The 16,250-nt window shown below is 41.4% G+C and overlaps 1 protein-coding gene across 1 annotated transcript in view; it reads left to right on the plus strand.

Moving 5' to 3' along the window:
• ULK4 (unc-51 like kinase 4) overlaps positions 1-16,250 on the plus strand; it is a 1,112,493-nt gene that overhangs the window by 359,751 nt on the left and 736,492 nt on the right. The gene's annotated exons all lie outside the window — the stretch shown is intronic.

Consider the following 16,250-nt stretch of genomic DNA (forward strand, 5'->3'; position numbering starts at 1 on the left):
GGAAGATCTATCATTGTACGTAGAAATCGTACATTTCATGGTGTGAATCACTGAAGGTGCACCCTCGCTTGTTCTCAGTAGCTAGGGTCTTGGCCTTTCTACAAAAAGGGGCTGGCTTTGGACACTATCAAAGGCCAAGTGTTGGCTTTGACTATGTATTTCCAACGCCCGCTAGCTACGCATGCCTTGATTCGCACTTTCGTTCAGGCTCCCCCGAGACTATCTCCGCTACCTCCATGGGATCTGAATTTGGTACTCTCTGTTCTTTAGAAGCCTCCTTTTGAGAACATTAGGGAGATTTCTCTGCTTGCTTTGTCTCAGAAGTTTAGCTTTTTGGTGGCTTTCACTTCTGCCCACAGAGTGTCTAAATTGGCAGCGTTGTCCGTCAGCTCACCTTATTTGGTGGTCCACAAAGATAAGGTGGTACTCCGACCATAGGCTTTCCTTTTAGACAATGTCACTATTTTCTTTAATGTTTTCAAGCTGCAAGTTTTAGAGAGTAGGTAGATCTTTTTGGTTACACTGTGGTATGACTAAATCACCCACATATCTTTCCATTTTTTTTACCTTTCATTGAAAATGCTTGTGTTTCCAGATTATCATGCTCTAGAATATTCCTCTACTCCTTGGCACAAAATGGCTCCCCTGAGCTTTAGAGTAGGGGAACAAATACATCCTCATGTCTAATGCAGAGACATTGACTCTGCATTGGGCTTGATGATGTCAGAGGACCTTAGACCCCTGAAGTGCAGGGGAGAATAGGCTGCAGTGACCAGTCTAACAGTACAGAGGAGCCTGCTAGAATGGTGGATCAGGTAAGTAAAACTGCCTTAATCCATCCCCCTAGACATAAACAAGCAGTTAACCCTTGCAATACATGGGCAGCTCTACTGCAAAATTTTACTTTTCCTGGAGTTCAGCTTTAACCCCTTCCGTACCGCGTCATGTCAAATGACGTCGGTACAAATCCTTTCTCGATCCGGGCGGACGTCATATGACGGCGCCCGGATCTCCCCGCTACTGCGCGCCCCCGGGGGCGCGCGGCGCGGCGATCGGGGGTGAGGCTCGTCCCTCGGACTGAGCCCAACCCCGATCAAGGTAAACAGCCAATGAAATTGGCTGTTTACCACGTGATCGGCTGTGTCAGTCACAGCCGATCACATGAGCGGCTCCAGCGCGAGCCGCTCGTTCCTTCCTTAATGCGCGCCCCCGGGGGCGCGCAGCGCGGCGATCGGGGACGAGGCTCGTCCCTCGGACAGAGTCGATCCCCGATCTAGGTAAAGAGCCAATGAAATTGGCTCTTTACCACGTGACCGGCTGTGTCCAATCACAACCGGTCACAAATGTCATCAGAGAACACGGTAACTAGCTGTCACCGTGTTCTCCTCCTCACACACTGATCCTGTGTGAGGAGGAGATTGTGGTAACAGCTAGTTACCAATCATAGTGCACCCTAAACACACTGATTGCCCCCCCCCCCCAATAAAGAGCACCTGTCACTAGCCCATCAAAGTACCCGAGTACCTGTCACCAGCCCATCAGGTACTCTGATGACAGGTACTCGGGTACTCTGATGGGCTGATGACAGGTACTCGGGTACTCTGATGACAGGTACTCGGGTACTCTGATGACAGGTACTCGGGTACTCTGATGACAGGTACTCGGGTACTCTGATGACAGGTACTCGGTTACTCTGATGACAGGTACTCGGGTACTCTGATGACAGGTACTCGGTTACTCTGATGACAGGTACTCTGATGGGCTGGTAAAAGGTACTCGGGTACTCTGATGATGGGTACTCGGGTACTCTGATGACAGGTACTCGGGTACGCTGATGACGGGTACTCGGGTACTCTGATGACAGGTACTCGGGTACGCTGATGACGGGTACTCGGATACTCTGATGACGGGTACTCGGGTACTCTGACGACAGGTACTCGGGTACTCTGATGACAGGTACTCGGGTACTCTGACGACAGGTACTCTGGTACTTTGAGTACCCGTCATCGGAGTACCCGAGTACCTGTCACCTACCCATCAGAGTACCCAAGTACCTGTCACCTACCCAACAGAGTACCCGAGTACCTTCCACCTGCTCATCAGAGTACCTGACACCTGAAGTACCCGAGTACTTGCCACCTGCTCATCATTACCCATCACTACTCATCAGTACTCATCAGTACCCATCAGTACCTATCACCTATTAGTATCAGTACTGATCATCCGTACCCATCATCAGTACAGTATCAGTATCACCTATCAGTATCAGTACTACTCATCAGTACTTATCACCTGCCTGTCACCTGCCCATCAGAGTACCCGAGTACCTGTCACCTGCCTATCGGAGTACTCGAGTACCTGCCACTTGCTCATCAGTACCAGAGTACCTGTCACCTGCCCAGCAAAGTACCCGAGCACCTGTCACCCTTCATACAGCCACCATGTCCAAGTCCAAAAAGGTTTATATACGTCGTCCGTTTAAACCTAAATTCCGGTGTTATGGCAGCAGATAGCTGCCATAACCCTGGTATTTTTTTAAACGGTGGACGGTTGGCTTTCCGATAAGGGTGGTCCCAGCGGCGGATTCGCCGCGGATCACCCTTCTGGGGTGGCGGAAGAGGTGCCCCCCCCCCCTCCCGCTGCATTCTGGTCCTTTTCCCCGTTTACCGGACCCGCCGGCAGTGGGGAAAACGATCCGGTCCCAGATCCTCACAGACAAGATGTCGAGTGAGGGCAAGCTTGCCCTCACTTCACTCTATGGTCTTGGAGGACCGGAGCTACGGCAAACGTCATTGCCTAGCAACTGGTTTAAAGGTCCCTTTTTTTTTTTCATTTTATTTAATTTTTTTTTAATTTTTTTTTTTTATTTTTTCTATCTTTTAGTGTACTTGTGAGATCTGAGGACTTTTTGACCCCAGATCTCACAAAAAAGAGGTCCTGTCGTGCCTTTTTCTATTACAAGTAATGTTTACATTTCTTGTAATAGAAATAAAAATGATCAATTTTTTTTTTTTTTTTAAAAAACAGTGTAAAAATAAAAAATAATAAATAAAATAAATAGTAAAAAAAAAATTAAAGTGCCCTGTCCCCGCGAGCTCGCGCGCAGAAACGAACGCATACGGAAACCCCGCCCACATATGTAAACAGTGTTCAAACTACACATGTGAGGTATCGTCGCGATCGTTAGAGCAAGAGCAATAATTTGAGCCCTAGACCTCCTCTGTAACTCTAAGATAGCAACCTGTAGAAATTTTTAAAATGTCGCCTATGGGGATTTTTAAGTACCAAAGTTTGTCACCATTCTGTGAGCGTGCGCAATTTTGAAGCATGACATGTTGGGTATCTATTTACTCAGCGTAACATTATCTTTCACATTATGGAAAACAATTTGGCTAACTTTACTGTTTTCTTATTTTTTAATTAAAAAAAGTGATTTTTTTCCCAAAAAATTGCGTTTGGAAGACCGCTGCGCAAATACGGTGTGATAAAAAATATTGCAATAATCTCCATTTTATTCTCTAGGGTCTCTGCTAAAAAAAATATATATAATGTTTTGGGGTTCTAAGTAGTTTTCTAGCAAAAACAACTGATTTTAGCTTGTAAACACCAAATGTCAAAAATAGGCCTAGGCAAGTGGCTAGGATGCATGATGATGCTCCTTGGATGTTTAGGCCCCTCTATATGGCTAGGCTGTGAAAAAGTCTCACACATGTGGTATTGCCATACTCAGGAGGAGTGGCAGAATGTATTTTGGGGTGTCATTTTTGCTATGTACATGCTATGTGTTAGGAATATTCTATAAATTTACAACTTTGTGTAAAAAAAAAAGTTTTTATTTTTTTCCCACATTTTCCAAAAACTTGTGGAAAAAAATGACATGTTCAAAGGACCCATAATGCCTCATAGAATATACTTTGGAGTGTTTGCTTTCCAAAATGGGGTCATTTTGTGGACTTTTCCATTGTATTGGTGCTCTAGGGCCTTGAAAAGTGTGATAGGTAGTAAGAAAGTTTTATGTGTATTTATGCTCCTAAAACGCCTTATGGTGCTACTTGGACGTGGAGTCTCTTTTTGTGGCCAGGCTGTGTAAAAGTCTCACACATGTGGTATCACCATACTCAGAAGGAGTAGCAGAATGAATTTTGGGGTGTCATTTTTGCTGTGTACATGCTATGTGTTAGAAATAGCTTATAAATTGACAACGTTTTGGGAAAAAAAAAGAAAAAAAAATGTTTTCTTCATTTTCCCAAGAATTGTGGGAAAAAATTATAACTTCGAAAAACTCACCATGCCTCTTACTAAATACCTTGGACTGTCTACTTTACAAAAAGTCATTTGGGGGGTATTTGTACTGTCCTGACATTTCAGGGCCTCAAGAAAGGAGATAGGCCATCAGTACATCTGGTGTGATCAATTTTCAGTAATTGGTACCATAGCTTCTAGACTCAATAACTTTCACACAGACTAAATAATATACACTAATTTGGGTTAATTTTACCAGAGATATGTAGCAGTATAAATTTTGGCCCAAATGTATGAAGAAAAATTAATTTTTTGCAAAATTTTATAATAGAAACTAAAAAAAAGTGTTTTTTTTTTGCAAAATTTTTGCTCTTTTTTTGCTTATATCACGAAAAAAAAAAACCCCAGTTGTGATCAAATACCACCAAAAGAAAGCTCTATTTGTGTGAAAAAAATGATAAAAATTTTGTTTGGTTACAGTGTAGCATGACTGAGCAATTGTCATTCAAAGTGTGAGAGTGCTGAAAGCTGAAAATTGGTCTGGGCAGGAAGGGGGTCTAACTGCTCTGTATGGAAGCTGTTAAGGATGAATCTATTTTTTTTTAATTAATCAAAAATGAAAGACTTGGATTGCTTTAACAAAGAAATAGAATGGAAAATACATCCTCTGGAAGGTTCCAGAAGAGGTGAGGTTTGTGTTGTAAAGGCTGTAGATTGCAAGAATCCATTTGAGACCAATGCAAATGACTAGATCAATAAGGAAAAACGGGAAACATAACATTTTCATCCATGTACCAGATTTACCACTGAGTCACAAATTTGTTTACCAATTGACATGGTAGAGAAAGAGCAGGGGTGACATGGGAAAATTTGGTGAAGAAAAAAGAAAGTAAGGGAAAAAAGGATTCATACATCCCAATGGTATACGTTTCTGTGATCTGGAGGGATTGTTACATGTATGCTGAAAGCTTTGAGGTTATGGGAAGTCCAGACAAATCTATCACTGAGTCAAAAATTTGTTCCTGATGTTTTATCATATGTGTAAAGTTCCTCCATCCCTGTGATAGTGTTCACCGCGTCTACCCATAGGGTCATAGGTGGAGTGAAGGAAGTTTTCAAGAATAGAGAAATCATTTAATGAGCCTTAGAGATACAATGGTGCAATAATGATTTTTCTCTGGATAGAAAAAGATCAGGGAACGTTTGAAAGGAAAGCTATTTCTGGCAAAGAAGAAATGTGCCCAAGGTACAAGTTGTATATCCTATAAATATGATTCTAAAATGTTCAAATGAGGGAACAGTCCTACAATATAGGCACTTTTCCACTGCAAGTACCGGCTCGGCTCCACTCGGCACTGTTTGGTCCAGCTCGGCTCGGTTTGCTTTTCCACTGCGTGGTACTAGTCGGCACCTTTCAGCACTGTATAGGCTCTACTCAGCTCGGTTTGCTTTTCCACTAAAGTAGTAATTGGGTGGGATTGCAACGATTCTCTGACCAATCAGTGGCTAGTAGTGACAAACAATCAAGGCTGCATGCAAAGGATTGTGGGTTATGGCATAGGTACGGAACGATTGGAACCACAATCGAGGTGGTAGTGTTTAAGCGAGCCGTACAGAGCCATACCATGTAGTGGAAAAGTGATGCCGTACCAAACCGTACCGAACCATTCTAACACACACCATGTGGTACCATGCAGTGGAAAAGCGCCAAAGCGAGCCAAACCGATCCGTTCCATGCAGTGGAAAAGCGCCATATGTGAGATAAGTACCCCTCTCCACTCTGCAACTCCAACATATATTAAATATTTTGGCATATGAAGAATCCCCACGTACCAGCTCGATACAATTTTGTAGCCTTTCTCTAGTGCATCACTTGAGACTAAAGCTTTCTGAGTAAATATCTTTGTAAAAATGTGTGATTTTAATATTTCTCTTAGGTATGCATGTATGGTATTGTAATCATACCTCCAGCACTATCTTATAAATTGTAGAGTGAGTGGTGAGTTTACAGAAAGGAAACACAGTCGTTTATAAGCCACGTGTCTGAGAGGAGGACTGTCATTTTGTGCAGAAATCCTTTAATCCGAGTTTGGTCAGCCAGTTAATTTTGGAGGTTTGGTTAGTGACTGCATAAGGGATAAGGAAGAAACCATGGTAGAGGTTTAAGAATGTCTTACCAGGGGCCATGTGTCCCTAGTTGCTGAGAGAAAGGACATGAGCAGTAAATGTTTAGAAGCTCTGTCAGATTTGTATTTTTGCGTGCCCACCTGGTGGATTTTCCACCCCTTCATGCCCATAAAATCAATGTCACTGGAACAGTTTATTTTGAATCTTACAATATTTCCATATGGAGGTGCAATCAAAATTGCACCTTCATATGGGAATTTTGTAAGACCCACAATAGTAGAGCTAATGTCTTGAAACAACCTATTAAAACTGGGCAGTAATGCTTCTGCGCAATAGATCAGGACGTCAAAGTCTTAAAGAAAAAAAGTTTTGATCTGTCAGAGAATTGTCATCACTACACAACTGTAAGGACATGGCCCCTGTAAGCTCAGTAAGTTTTATTAAGTGTAACAGTCCTTTCCTCTGTTATTTTGTCCTCTGTTACCTTTGAAACATGCATTGTCATCTTTTGTCTATGTATAAATTCTTGTAAATATTCATGATACATCTTGCTTTTGCTAGATGTGCAAAAGAAAGCAGGCAAGGTTGAGTTGTAGCCAAGCAATGATGAATCTTTTTACATTGTAGAATTCCTAAAGAATATATTTAGGTGGTTTGCATTTAAATGTGGTTGAAGTATCTATAGAAGATACAGTATCTCACAAAAGTAAGTACACCCCTCACCTTCTTGTGAATATTTTATTATCTTTTCATGTTACAACACTGAGGAAATTACACTTTGCTACAATGTAAAGTAGTGAGTGCACAGCTTGTATAACATTGTACATTTGCTGTCCCCTCAAAAAAACTCAACACACAGGCAATAATGTCTAAACCGCTGGCAACAAAAGTGAATACACCCCTAAGTGAAAATGTCCAAATAGGGCCCAAAGTGTCAATATTTTGTGTGGCTACCATTATTTTCCAACACTGCCTTAACCCTCTTGGGCATGGAATTAACCACAGCTTCACAAGTTGCAACTGGAGTCCTCTTCCACTCCTCCATGGCAATATCACAGAGCTGACCTTGCGCTCATCCACCTTCCGTTTGAGGATGCCCCACAGATGCTCAATAGGGTTTAGGTCTGGAGGTGTGTTTGGGGTCATTATCATGTTGGAATACTGCCCTGCGGCCCAGTCTCCGAAAAGAGAGGATAATGCTCTGCTTCAGTATGTCACAGTACATGTTGGCATTCACGATTCCCTCAATGAATTGTAACTCCCCAGTGTCGGGAGCACTTATGCAGCCCAAGACCATGACACTCTCACCACTTGGTTGTCGCCACACATGCTCATCAGACCACATGACATGGTTCCAGTAATCCATGTCCTTAGTCTGCTTGTCTTCAGCAAATTGTTTGAAGGCTTTCTTGTGCCTCATCTTTAGAAGAGGCTTCCTTCTGGGACAACAGCCATGCAGACCAATTTGATGCAGTGTGCTGCGTATGGTCTGAGCACTGACAGGCTGACACTCCACCCCTTCAACCTCTGCAGCAATGCTGGCAGCACTCATACATCTATTTCCCAAAGTCAACCTCGGAATATGACGTTGAGCACATGCACTCAACTTATTTTGTTGACCATGGTGAGGCTTGTTCTGAATGGAACCTGTCCTGCTAAACCACTGTATGTTCTTGGCCATTGTGCTGCTGCTCAGATTCATGATATTGGCAGTCTTTTTATAGCCTAGGCCATCTTTATGTAGAGTAACAATTCTTTTTTTTTTAGATCCTCAGAGAGTTCTTTACCATGAGTTGCCAAGTTGAAATTCCAAGTGACCAGTATGAGAGAGTGAGCGCGATAACATAAAATCTAACACACCTGCTCCCCATTCACACCTGAGACCTTGTAACACTAATGAGTCACATGACACCGAGGAGGGAAAATGGCTAATTGAGCCTAATTTGGACAGTTTCACTTAGGGTTTACTCACTTTTGTTGCCAGCGGTTTAGACATTAATGGCTGTGTTGTTATTTTGAGGGGACAGCAAATTGACACTGTTATACAAGCTGTACACTCACTACTTTACATTGTAGCAAAATGTGAGGGGTGTAGTCACTTTTGTGATACTGTATATACACAAAAATAAAAGACAAAAGTGTTTTAGGAGAAAATCCTGCAAATATAGGAGACAGAATGTGTCATGCATTAAAAACTTTGAGTTATAAAATAATGTGAACAAGTGGTTATTTGGTTCCTCAGGCCAGTAAGTGGGACTTTAAGGCAATGAAAGAAAACGTATCAGCATAAATGCGATTTTTAAATTTTATCGTAAAAACACATGAATTACAACATATTTAGGTCCATAAATTATAAAGTGCAGGGTGGGTAAGAGGCCCATCCGTGGTGGTGCACGAAAGGTAAAAAAGTGACACTGTGCATATTGGTGACTTTAGAAACACAAAAATCCTGCCATCCATCGGTATTGGATGTTGCAGGGAGCGTCTCAATTCCAACGCGTTTCGGCTGCCTAAAGCGGCTATGCCTTTTTCAAGGTGTCACCATATCTAAAATGATATTTAGACATTGTTAGTGTCATTATTACAGTAAATACTTAATTGGTGTGATCTGTGTTAGATAAATAGCTTACATTTCGTTTTTTATATAGTTTCTCGATCGGTATGTGTGGAAAATGCCCCTCTTTTTTTCCCAGGGTAGCCACAAGATCCCCACAAAGGAAAGGAGTAACGGTGATGCGGGTACTAAAAAGACCAAATTGCTGTTTAATGAGTATCCATAACATACTTTAATTATTAGCCACTTCGGGGTTCTCAGGGGTACTCACATGGTCCAGAGTTACTGGTTTCCTCACTCGGAGTCCCTGATGGAAGTGGTAACTGTCCCTGGAAATATATATTTATTTTATATATCCAGGGATTGTATATTGGACAGAAACACAATTGGGCTTTTGACAGAAAGGTATAATTACCTCCTCTGCTTCAGGTCTCAAGAAAAACTGCAGGGTGGTATCTGTATTTAAGAAACATGAGAAATATATTTAGGGATATATTCCAGGTGATTAGTCGCGGTTTGGACTAAGAGACAATCTTAGTGCAAAGACAGGGGAGGAGGGGAGGGGTTTTCTACTTGTTATTACCTCCTCTGCTCCGGTCTTGGGGATGCAGGGCCGTATCTGTATTGGAGAATATGTATTACAGATTGGGGATATGTTCCGTTATTGGTGCAAGAATTGCACTGAAAAAGGTTTGGGCGTAGTAATACCTTTGTCCTGCAGGGGTAGGCCGAATGTAGTACAAGGAGGCTGGTCACCGTCGTCCGTAAGTGTTTCCTCTCCGGCATCCGGAGATGAATGGCACTCTTCCAGGGATCCCCGGCGCCTTGTATATAGGCCACGCATGCGCATTGCTGCGCAGCGCGGTCCTATATGTCAGGGCGGAAGGGCTTCGACCGTGCATACTGCGCATGTGCCGAAGCTCTTGCGCGAGTTGCGGCGGAGAATCCCCTCGCTGCCTGGCAACTTAGGACGCCGCCGACACGGAAAGGAGGGGCCGACCAGGATGCCGTCAGGCATTGGTGGACAAGCCACAGAGACGCCATCGGGCTCAGATGGAAACACTAGTGACCCAAACAGTGCCCCGCCTCAGCAGGCGGGGCTTTCCGTGCCGGGGGCTACTATTGGGTATTCGGGGGGAAAAAAATTCCAAACGATCAGAGTCTGTTTGACATCGTATGTGCATATACATCTAAGCAAGTATATCTATACTATATATATGTGTTCTATACAAGTCTTTTCCATTGTGGCAGCAATAATAATACAATCATTTGAGTAGGAGACAAAAAGAAACATAGATGAAATAATAAGAAAGACAGTCCCCAGGACAGGGATATGGGTGGCTGGGGATTGTGTGGGTACCCGATGTCAACCAATTTGTCTGGGTGGTATGTCGTAGACTGTTGATCTGGGGGTACTCACGCCTGTCAGGCGGGACCTTGGTCATGGGGCAGAGTGATAGGAGAAATGGTGTGGATGGGTAAAGGAGAGTTGTATGGATGTGTGTGGGAATTGGATCGGTAAGTTGGATAAATAATAAATACTGGTGGTAAATAGATAAATAAATGAAGGGAATTTTAACCCTTGATACAGGCTTATAGTGTTTGACTGGTCCCTGTTTGTTTTACCAGTTATGTTAATCGGTTTTGCCCGACACGAATCCTCGAATCCTTCGAGAAAAGGTTTGAAGCTCTCTGCTTCATTGAGGCCAGGAGGTGTAGTAGCTCCAAGGCATCTAATCCACCTCATCTCTCTTTGCAGGAGGGTCTTATTCCAATCACCCCCCCTCCCCTGGATATGTATCCTATCCAGGGCCATGAATCTTACTTTAGGCATTTTTGATTGGTGTTTGTCTCTTACGTGCCTGGCAAGTGGGAGATAGAAATTACACATCTCCATGGTTGACATGTGTGTGCCCACTCTTTTGCGAAATTCGTAACGTAATAGGCCCTGCAGTTACATTCCATCAGGTAAACAATTGCTCGAGTTTTGCAGTTGACAAAATGGGCCGGTATGAACAGCTCCCCATTTGGTAAAATTTTGCTTGTACATTTGACAATGACTTGGCATTGGGAGCATCCTCCACATGGGTACGTCCCTTTGTCCTTACAAGGATCCTTTCTGGATCCGTTTTTAAATTCACTATGAACTAGTGATTGCTGGAGAGATCCAGCTTTCCTGAACGTAATTAAGGGGTTTGCTGGGAGCAGATATCTTAAGCTTGGATCACCGGTGAGAATGTGCCAATTGTTCTTGATGATTTTCCTGATGGAGTCATGCTGGTTGGTGTATCGCATGATGATCCTGTTGGCACTTTCGGATGGTTTGTCGATTGGTTTCTTGAATAAGATTTCATGTCTCTCCTGACCGTTGGCTCGATTGAAGGCCTTCCTCAGGCATGTTTTAGAGTACCCTCTAAGTCGTAGTCGTGCGGTTAGTTTGTCAGATTCACATTTGAAATCATGTTGGGTGGTACAGTTCCTCTTTAGCCTTAGGAATTGACTGTATGGGATCGATTTAACTAGGGCTGTGGGGTGGAAGCTGTCCGAGTGCAGAACAGTGTTACCTGCAGTCTCTTTTCTGTATAATGTTGTGTTGAGGCTGCCATCGGAGTCTTTGTAGATCCAGGTGTCAAGGAAACTGATCTTAGTTTGGCTATATTGCATAGTGAAGTGCATATTGAAGGAGTTCCTGTTCATGCGTTCCAAGCATTTTATCAATAGATCTTCAGGTCCATTCCACAAGAGGAAGATATCGTCTATATATCTCTGCCATAATGTTATATGGCAGGAGTATATAGAGTTCTCTTCGTTGTGGAGGAAGTCCTGCTCCCACATGCCCAGGTATATGTTGGCATAGGATGGGGCACAGCTAGTGCCCATGGCAACACCACAGATTTGTAGGAAATGAAGGCCATCAAAGCAAAAATAATTGTGATGTAAAATAAAGTGTAACATAGAGATAATGAAATCATTAAATTTTTGGTCGTAGCGACTCTGTTGACTGAGCGTTTGTTGCACTGCGAAAATCCCTTTATTGTGCGGTATATTGCTATAGAGCGATTCTACGTCAATTGTGACGCGGTAAGTTTCTGGTGAGGTGGTCATGCCTTCCAGTATTTGCAAAAGGTGGATAGTGTCCTTCGTATATGATGATAGTTTAGTTACATGAGGTCGAAGGTGAGCATCTATGACTCTGCTCATATTTTCTGAGATGTTCCCATTCCCAGATATAATGGGTCTCCCTGGCGGGTTGTTGGCGTCCTTGTGTATTTTCGGCAGAGAATAGAACGTAGGTGTTCTGGGATATGTAGTTCTTATATATTCCCATAAGGTTTTTGAGATGGCCCCTTCGTTCAAGGCCTTATCGACTTTTTTATAGAATATTTAATTGTAGGATTTTATCAGCAGTGGTGATATTTGTTTATAACATTGTCGATTATCCAAGATGTTCATGCACATCTCCTTGTATATAAAATAATGTGAAAGTACCATGAATTCTGCTTATCAAGTAGTAATAAATGTAGAATTGGAAATTCATCTGTTATGGGACTTTATAGGCACCCAAATCATGTAACGCATATATCCATAAACCGATTTTGTTTATTTTTTTATCAATAAAAACAAAAGTTGCAAAATATTCATGGGATAAGTAACTTACCATTATCTCTGGTAAGTGATCCAATTCTTACCATAAGCCACCGGAAAAAGGAACCCACGCCACAAAAGTCACGAACCTTTGAATATTGGGCACAAAGCACCTGCACTTGATTCAATTTATACTTTGGAAAGGACTGTTATATTATATTTTGCAACTTTGTTGGACTTTATTTCTCACCATTTACAATTTTTGCACAAATATTTAACACAATATTTGCCACAGGTTTTACTAATTTTATACTATTTTTTATATTGTTTCTACTATTTATTACATTATTCATTATATTTTGTATGCACTGTAATTTCCATATTTATCTATTTATTATTTAAATTATTATTATTTAATTTATTCACCCATATAAATGAATAGGTCACCAGCAAGCGCTGTATATAGCCTAGGCTATTCTTTTGACACTTACCATTATCCTACAGCTGCTGCTATATATTCACTTAATAATTTGAAAATTTAGCACAACACCCTCTTAGGCGCGGGGAGATACACTATATTCCAGTGTCATCTTTTTCTCTACAATTGTGAAATTGGGCAAGACCCCTGAGTCACGGAAAACCTATAAAAATCCCATTTTAGTTGAACGCAGCAAAGGTATTAATCCTGAAATACTGAAAATAAATGAAAATAACAACTATGATGGGGTGGTATAGAGAGGTAGATAGAACCAGATTAATGGAAGAGCTGATCCATCTACAAAATGATTCTTACACTAAATATTACAGAACTTGGAGAAGTTGGTCTGAGTTTAAAGAGTCTCTAATATACATAGGATATGTAGATAATGAAAATACATCAGAGGGGAGAGAGGGAGCTGTGGAGGAATCCCCATAAAAGAGATAGTGGACGTGAAGTGGAACAAGGCCTGTCTAAGCACTCCTACCCCCCCCTCCTTTTTTTTTTCTCACAAGATAAGTAATTTAGAATAGTGATATATTTACAGATTTAGAATACCTGCTAGGGTAAGGGAGTATGATGTGGAAAGGTAAGCATTTTGGAGGAAGTTGTGGCCATCTTCCCCTATTTCTTCCCCTTAATATCACAAATAGACAGCTTTTTGTATGACTTTTGGTTTTCGGTCATGTCACAAACATATGTGGAAGGGGGTGGGAGGGAAAAGGGGAAGGATAAAGGAGTATGGGATGGGAAGGTAAGGGAAGAATTATGGAGGAAGTTGTGAGCATCTTCTTCCCTTACTTCTTCCCCTTAATATCACAAAGAAATTGCTTTTGGAATGGTTCTTGATTTTTTTGTTGTCAAAAACTCATGTAGTAGGGGTGGTCGGGAGCGATGTAGGGGCAAAGGAAAGAAGGTTTGGGCAATGAGGACGCAAGAGGCAAGATTTAGTGGAGAGGCCAGGTTAACCCTTAGACCTATTGGGTAGAAAGATCAACCAGATTATTAGTAGTTTGATTTGGGTAACCTCCACCTATTCTTTCCTCTTGTTTGAGGAGTAAATATGATATATATGGTTGATATGGTAGGGTCATAGGATCTACACCCGTTTGTATTAGTTTGTATGTATTGTCGTGTATGAGATTTAAATGTTTTTCTATTTTTGCTTGCTTATTTTATGAATGTCATCCTGGATTTTAATGTGGTATACTGTTTTTTGTCCATCATTTTTCTGAAATGAATAAAAAGAATTTAAAACAATATGTAGCCATAATGTAAGTAAAAAAAGAATCTTATTACAATGTATACATATAGCTGGATTGTCTTGTAATCCACACAAATAAGGACTCGTTCACACTTGGCTCCACTGACCAAGTGGGCAGAATCACGTTATTCTTACGGTCTTTTCAGAAACGTGGAAAAACGTGTGACACGCTTGTGGTGCCATTATTTCATGCGGTGCGCTGAAAAACACAACGCTCCATGCCTGAAAAGGTTCTGGAGCATCTTTGGTGCATGTATTGCAGATACAGCAGTCTATTCAAGTGAATGGGGTTGCCTATGTGCGAAAAACACACACACAACAATGCTAGTAGAAACACGTGTTCCGGCTATGCAAAGTGTGAATGTGGCCTAAAACTTTTAAACGTTTCTAGAATGATTGAACTAATTTAAAAATTTAACTGTTTTTCCCCATAAAAAAAGAGGTGCATGCATACTTCTAGTTAATTAAAGTGATGCTGCAGTCCATTGATCTTGTTCCAGGAGTGTTTACAATCCTGAAGGGCCTGCAGGGATTCCACTGCAGTGTTGTCACTACTGCTCTTGCCTTGTGGAGCAATAGGGTCATCTTCATCTGGGAGAAGTGCTGCAGGGTGCTCTTTTCATGGCTTCAGCAGACAAAAGACTACAGTGAACCCTGAAGATGGGAATTCGTTGACATTCATTTTTTCATATCAAACACACAAAGTATTGATCATCAAAACATTTATCAATATCCTGGTACCCTGATGCTGTTATGTGCTCAAATGCACTGCAAATGATGAAGCAGAGAAAAAAGTTCAGTTACCATGGTAACTGGGTGGCATGTGCATGGCCAGTTCCCTGGGCTTCACCAACATGATCTTTTTTGTGAATCAGTACAAGCAGGCAATGTGCTTATTAAGTGTATGCAGATAAGTGCTTTGCAATGCTTATGAATGTGTTTGCTTGCCAGATAATTATGTGATCATAACATCTACACTTCTATCTACCTAATAATTTCATTTTTTAATTAATTGCTCAAGTGCTCAAATTAAGTGCATGTTGTAAAGAAGACTGATTGGTTCCATGACATCTACATGCACATAGCACCACTAATGCATGTGCATTTATTCAATAGTAAGGCAACGTGCAGTTCTTTTGCCTTCTCCACTGATGAATTTCAATAAGACAAGTATAGTGTACCGAGGTTTCTAGTTTGCCATTCATTAGATAATGCTGTATAGGTTAATAATAAACAAAGTCACCGATGGAGGTATACATTTGTCCATGGAGAAGCATGGGTGTTGCCACTACTGACTTCCCCTAATAATACTAATTGCCTGGCTATCATGCAAATAAAATGGCTTCTTTCTGAATCATTGACCCTGATCAATTATGGAGGTCAGGACTTTTGACTTTACCTTACTTTTTTTTTTTTACTGGTTGCTCTTTTTTGGTTACTAAAGCCATTGACCGCAAAACAACTAGCATTTTTAGATGAAGATCAGCAATGCCAGCCCAATATTTACCTTATGACAGGTTTAGTTTAGGAATCAAGAGCTCTTATACACAAACCAAAGAGTGTAGGAACAGAAAAGGTGTAAAACAAAGTAATGAATCAATAGTGGCAATGTATGGGGAAAAAATGAGTCCCAAAGCAACAAAACCAAACATTTGGCTTCTGTAAAGTACAGCATTGCCTTCCTGAAACAAAGGATATTTACATGAAAATTCTCAAAGATAGCTTTATATGTAAAACAAAGTTTTTCAAAACCTGGAGTTTGCAACAAAATGTATTTCACCATGGTTTTATTAAATACGTCAAGTTATTTTTGTAACCTCTTTATAAAACGGATTACCAGGCATAAGACACATTTGTCTTTTAACTTGCATTCAAAATAATTCTTGAATTATGAGAATGGAAAAACTAGGGGAAGCACACCACTGTAGATCAACCACATCTGCCTCTGTTAGCTTATCAGCAGATGTGGTTGATGTGTGTGATGTGCACCCCCAAATTTT

Source organism: Pelophylax lessonae (genome assembly GCF_965119305.1).
Source record: "Pelophylax lessonae genome assembly, chromosome: 5".
In the NCBI taxonomy this organism is placed as follows: Eukaryota; Metazoa; Chordata; class Amphibia; order Anura; family Ranidae; genus Pelophylax; species Pelophylax lessonae.